Genomic DNA, 6,108 nt, shown 5'->3' with positions numbered 1-6,108 from the left:
TAATGAATGTAGTCCTCTTAATTCTTGCTTCTAAAGCATACGCAAGCAGAAATTTCAATGTACAATGATGTTTTTTAAAAAACAGTCAAAATGTGCTCCACTCGGGCTGAAAACGCTGTTGGGGACATTTCATTAATGTTGACTATAAATCATAAACTAAGCATTTTTCAGCTGAAAAAATGAATGTAGTCCTCTTAATTCTTGCTTCTAAAGCATATGCAAGCAGAAATTTCAATGTACAATGATGTTTTTAAAAAAACAGTCAAAATGTGCTCCACTCGGGCTGAAAACGCTGTTGGGGACATTTCATTAATGTTGACTATAAATCATAAACTAAGCATTTTTCAGCTGAAATAATGAATGTAGTCCTCTTAATTCTTGCTTCTAAAGCATACGCAAGCAGAAATTTCAATGTACAATGATGTTTTTAAAAAACAGTCAAAATGTGCTCCACTCGGGCTGAAAACGCTTATTTGGGACATTACATTAATGTTGACTATAAATCATAAACTAAGCATTTTTCAGCTGAAATAATGAATGTAGTCCTCTTAATTCTTGCTTCTAAAGCATACGCAAGCAGAAATTTCAATGTACAATGATGTTTTTAAAAAAACAGTCAAAATGTGCTCCACTCGGGCTGAAAACGCTGTTGGGGACATTTCATTAATGTTGACTATAAATCATAAACTAAGCATTTTTCAGCTGAAATAATGAATGTAGTCCTCTTAATTCTTGCTTCTAAAGCATACGCAAGCAGAAATTTCAATGTACAATGATGTTTTTAAAAAAACGGTCAAAATGTGCTCCACTCGGGCTGAAAACGCTTGTTTGGGACATTACATTAATGTTGACTATAAATCATAAACTAAGCATTTTTCAGCTGAAATAATGAATGTAGTCGTCTTAATTCTTGCTTCTAAAGCATACGCAAACAGAAATTTCAATGTACAATGATGTTTTTAAAAAAACGGTCAAAATGTGCTCCACTCGGGCTGAAAACGCTTGTTTGGAACATTTCATTAAAGTTGACTATAATTCATAAACTAAGCATTTTTCAGCTGAAATAATGAATGTAGTCCTCTTAATTCTTGCTTCTAAAGCATACGCAAGCAGAAATTTCAATGTACAATGATGTTTTTAAAAAAACGGTCAAAATGTGCTCCACTCGGGCTGAAAATGCTGTTGGGGACATTTCATTAATGTTGACTATAAATCATAAACTAAGCATTTTTCAGCTGAAATAATGAATGTAGTCCTCTTAATTCTTGCTTCTAAAGCATACGCAAGCAGAAATTTCAATGTACAATGATGTTTTTAAAAAAACAGTCAAAATGTGCTCCACTCGGGCTGAAAACGCTGTTGTTGACATTTCATTAATGTTGACTATAAATCATAAACTAAGCATTTTACAGCTGAAATAATGAATGTAGTCCTCTTAATTCTTGCTTCTAAAGCATACGCAGGCAGAAATTTCAATGTACAATGATGTTTTTAAAAAAACAGTCAAAATGTGCTCCACTCGGGCTGAAAACGCTGTTGGGGACATTTCATTAATGTTGACTATAAATCATAAACTAAGCATTTTTCAGCTGAAATAATGAATGTAGTCCTCTTAATTCTTGCTTCTAAAGCATACGCAAGCAGAAATTTCAATGTACAATGATGTTTTTAAAAAAAACAGTCAAAATGTGCCCCACTCGGGCTGAAAACGCTTGTTTGGAACATTTCATTAATGTTGACTATAAATCATAAACTAAGCATTTTTCAGCTGAAATAATGAATGTAGTCCTCTTAATTCTTGCTTCTAAAGCATATGCAAGCAGAAATTTCAATGTACAATGATGTTTAAAAAAAAAACAGTCAAAATGTGCTCCACTCGGGCTGAAAACGCTGTTGGGGACATTTCATTAATGTTGACTATAAATCATAAACTAAGCATTTTTCAGCTGAAATAATGAATGTAGTCCTCTTAATTCTTGCTTCTAAAGCATACGCAAGCAGAAATTTCAATGTACAATGATGTTTTTAAAAAAACAGTCAAAATGTGCTCCACTCGGGCTGAAAACGCTGTTGGGGACATTTCATTAATGTTGACTATAAATCATAAACTAAGCATTTTACAGCTGAAATAATGAATGTAGTCCTCTTAATTCTTGCTTCTAAAGCATACGCAGGCAGAAATTTCAATGTACAATGATGTTTTTAAAAAAACAGTCAAAATGTGCTCCACTCGGGCTGAAAACGCTGTTGGGGACATTTCATTAATGTTGACTATAAATCATAAACTAAGCATTTTTCAGCTGAAATAATGAATGTAGTCCTCTTAATTCTTGCTTCTAAAGCATACGCAAGCAGAAATTTCAATGTACAATGATGTTTTTAAAAAAAACAGTCAAAATGTGCCCCACTCGGGCTGAAAACGCTTGTTTGGAACATTTCATTAATGTTGACTATAAATCATAAACTAAGCATTTTTCAGCTGAAATAATGAATGTAGTCCTCTTAATTCTTGCTTCTAAAGCATACACAAACAGAAATTTCAATGTACAATGATGTTTTTAAAAAAACGGTCAAAATGTGCTCCACTCGGGCTGAAAACGCTTGTTTGGAACATTTCATTAATGTTGACTATAAATCATAAACTAAGCATTTTTCAGCTGAAATAATGAATGTAGTCCTCTTAATTCTTGCTTCTAAAGCATATGTAAGCAGAAATTTCAATGTACAATGATGTTTAAAAAAAAAAGTCAAAATGTGCTCCACTCGGGCTGAAAACGCTGTTGGGGACATTTCATTAATGTTGACTATAAATCATAAACTAAGCATTTTTCAGCTGAAATAATGAATGTAGTCCTCTTAATTCTTGCTTCTAAAGCATACGCAAGCAGAAATTTCAATGTACAATGATGTTTTTAAAAAAACGGTCAAAATGTGCTCCACTCGGGCTGAAAACGCTTGTTTGGAACATTTCATTAATGTTGACTATAAATCATAAACTAAGCATTTTTCAGCTGAAATAATGAATGTAGTCCTCTTAATTCTTGCTTCTAAAGCATACGCAAACAGAAATTTCAATGTACAATGATGTTTTTAAAAAAACGGTCAAAATGTGCTCCACTCGGGCTGAAAACGCTTGTTTGGAACATTTCATTAATGTTGACTATAATTCATAAACTAAGCATTTTTCAGCTGAAATAATGAATGTAGTCCTCTTAATTCTTGCTTCTAAAGCATACGCAAGCAGAAATTTCAATGTACAATGATGTTTTTAAAAAAACAGTCAAAATGTGCTCCACTCGGGCTGAAAACGCTTGTTTGGGACATTACATTAATGTTGACTATAAATCATAAACTAAGCATTTTTCAGCTGAAATAATGAATGTAGTCCTCTTAATTCTTGCTTCTAAAGCATACACAAACAGAAATTTCAATGTACAATGATGTTTTTAAAAAAACGGTCAAAATGTGCTCCACTCGGGCTGAAAACGCTTGTTTGGAACATTTCATTAATGTTGACTATAAATCATAAACTAAGCATTTTTCAGCTGAAATAATGAATGTAGTCCTCTTAATTCTTGCTTCTAAAGCATATGTAAGCAGAAATTTCAATGTACAATGATGTTTAAAAAAAAAAGTCAAAATGTGCTCCACTCGGGCTGAAAACGCTGTTGGGGACATTTCATTAATGTTGACTATAAATCATAAACTAAGCATTTTTCAGCTGAAATAATGAATGTAGTCCTCTTAATTCTTGCTTCTAAAGCATACGCAAGCAGAAATTTCAATGTACAATGATGTTTTTAAAAAAACGGTCAAAATGTGCTCCACTCGGGCTGAAAACGCTTGTTTGGAACATTTCATTAATGTTGACTATAAATCATAAACTAAGCATTTTTCAGCTGAAATAATGAATGTAGTCCTCTTAATTCTTGCTTCTAAAGCATACGCAAACAGAAATTTCAATGTACAATGATGTTTTTAAAAAAACGGTCAAAATGTGCTCCACTCGGGCTGAAAACGCTTGTTTGGAACATTTCATTAATGTTGACTATAATTCATAAACTAAGCATTTTTCAGCTGAAATAATGAATGTAGTCCTCTTAATTCTTGCTTCTAAAGCATACGCAAGCAGAAATTTCAATGTACAATGATGTTTTTAAAAAAACAGTCAAAATGTGCTCCACTCGGGCTGAAAACGCTTGTTTGGGACATTACATTAATGTTGACTATAAATCATAAACTAAGCATTTTTCAGCTGAAATAATGAATGTAGTCCTCTTAATTCTTGCTTCTAAAGCATACGCAAACAGAAATTTCAATGTACAATGATGTTTTTAAAAAAACGGTCAAAATGTGCTCCACTCGGGCTGAAAATGCTTGTTTGGAACATTTCATTAATGTTGACTATAAATCATAAACTAAGCATTTTTCAGCTGAAATAATGAATGTAGTCCTCTTAATTCTTGCTTCTAAAGCATACGCAAGCAGAAATTTCAATGTACAATGATGTTTTTAAAAAAAACAGTCAAAATGTGCTCCACTCGGGCTGAAAACGCTGTTGGGGACATTTCATTAATGTTGACTATAAATCATAAACTAAGCATTTTTCGGCTGAAATAATGAATGTAGTCCTCTTAATTCTTGCTTCTAAAGCATACGCAAGCAGAAATTTCAATGTACAATGATGTTTTTAAAAAAACAGTCAAAATGTGCTCCACTCGGGCTGAAAACGCTTGTTTGGGACATTACATTAATGTTGACTATAAATCATAAACTAAGCATTTTTCAGCTGAAATAATGAATGTAGTCCTCTTAATTCTTGCTTCTAAAGCATACGCAAGCAGAAATTTCAATGTACAATGATGTTTTTAAAAAAACAGTCAAAATGTGCTCCACTCGGGCTGAAAACGCTGTTGGGGACATTTCATTAATGTTGACTATAAATCATAAACTAAGCATTTTACAGCTGAAATAATGAATGTAGTCCTCTTAATTCTTGCTTCTAAAGCATACGCAGGCAGAAATTTCAATGTACAATGATGTTTTTAAAAAAACAGTCAAAATGTGCTCCACTCGGGCTGAAAACGCTGTTGGGGACATTTCATTAATGTTGACTATAAATCATAAACTAAGCATTTTTCAGCTGAAATAATGAATGTAGTCCTCTTAATTCTTGCTTCTAAAGCATACGCAAGCAGAAATTTCAATGTACAATGATGTTTTTAAAAAAAACAGTCAAAATGTGCCCCACTCGGGCTGAAAACGCTTGTTTGGAACATTTCATTAATGTTGACTATAAATCATAAACTAAGCATTTTTCAGCTGAAATAATGAATGTAGTCCTCTTAATTCTTGCTTCTAAAGCATATGCAAGCAGAAATTTCAATGTACAATGATGTTTAAAAAAAAAACAGTCAAAATGTGCTCCACTCGGGCTGAAAACGCTGTTGGGGACATTTCATTAATGTTGACTATAAATCATAAACTAAGCATTTTTCAGCTGAAATAATGAATGTAGTCCTCTTAATTCTTGCTTCTAAAGCATACGCAAGCAGAAATTTCAATGTACAATGATGTTTTTAAAAAAACAGTCAAAATGTGCTCCACTCGGGCTGAAAACGCTGTTGGGGACATTTCATTAATGTTGACTATAAATCATAAACTAAGCATTTTACAGCTGAAATAATGAATGTAGTCCTCTTAATTCTTGCTTCTAAAGCATACGCAGGCAGAAATTTCAATGTACAATGATGTTTTTAAAAAAACAGTCAAAATGTGCTCCACTCGGGCTGAAAACGCTGTTGGGGACATTTCATTAATGTTGACTATAAATCATAAACTAAGCATTTTTCAGCTGAAATAATGAATGTAGTCCTCTTAATTCTTGCTTCTAAAGCATACGCAAGCAGAAATTTCAATGTACAATGATGTTTTTAAAAAAAACAGTCAAAATGTGCCCCACTCGGGCTGAAAACGCTTGTTTGGAACATTTCATTAATGTTGACTATAAATCATAAACTAAGCATTTTTCAGCTGAAATAATGAATGTAGTCCTCTTAATTCTTGCTTCTAAAGCATACGCAAACAGAAATTTCAATGTACAATGAT

Source organism: Hippichthys cyanospilos, unplaced genomic scaffold (genome assembly GCF_059441005.1).
Source record: "Hippichthys cyanospilos isolate Australia breed blue-spotted pipefish unplaced genomic scaffold, RoL_Hcya_1.0 HiC_scaffold_23, whole genome shotgun sequence".
Classification (NCBI taxonomy): Eukaryota; Metazoa; Chordata; class Actinopteri; order Syngnathiformes; family Syngnathidae; genus Hippichthys; species Hippichthys cyanospilos.
Note: the sequence above shows the minus strand (reverse complement) of the source record.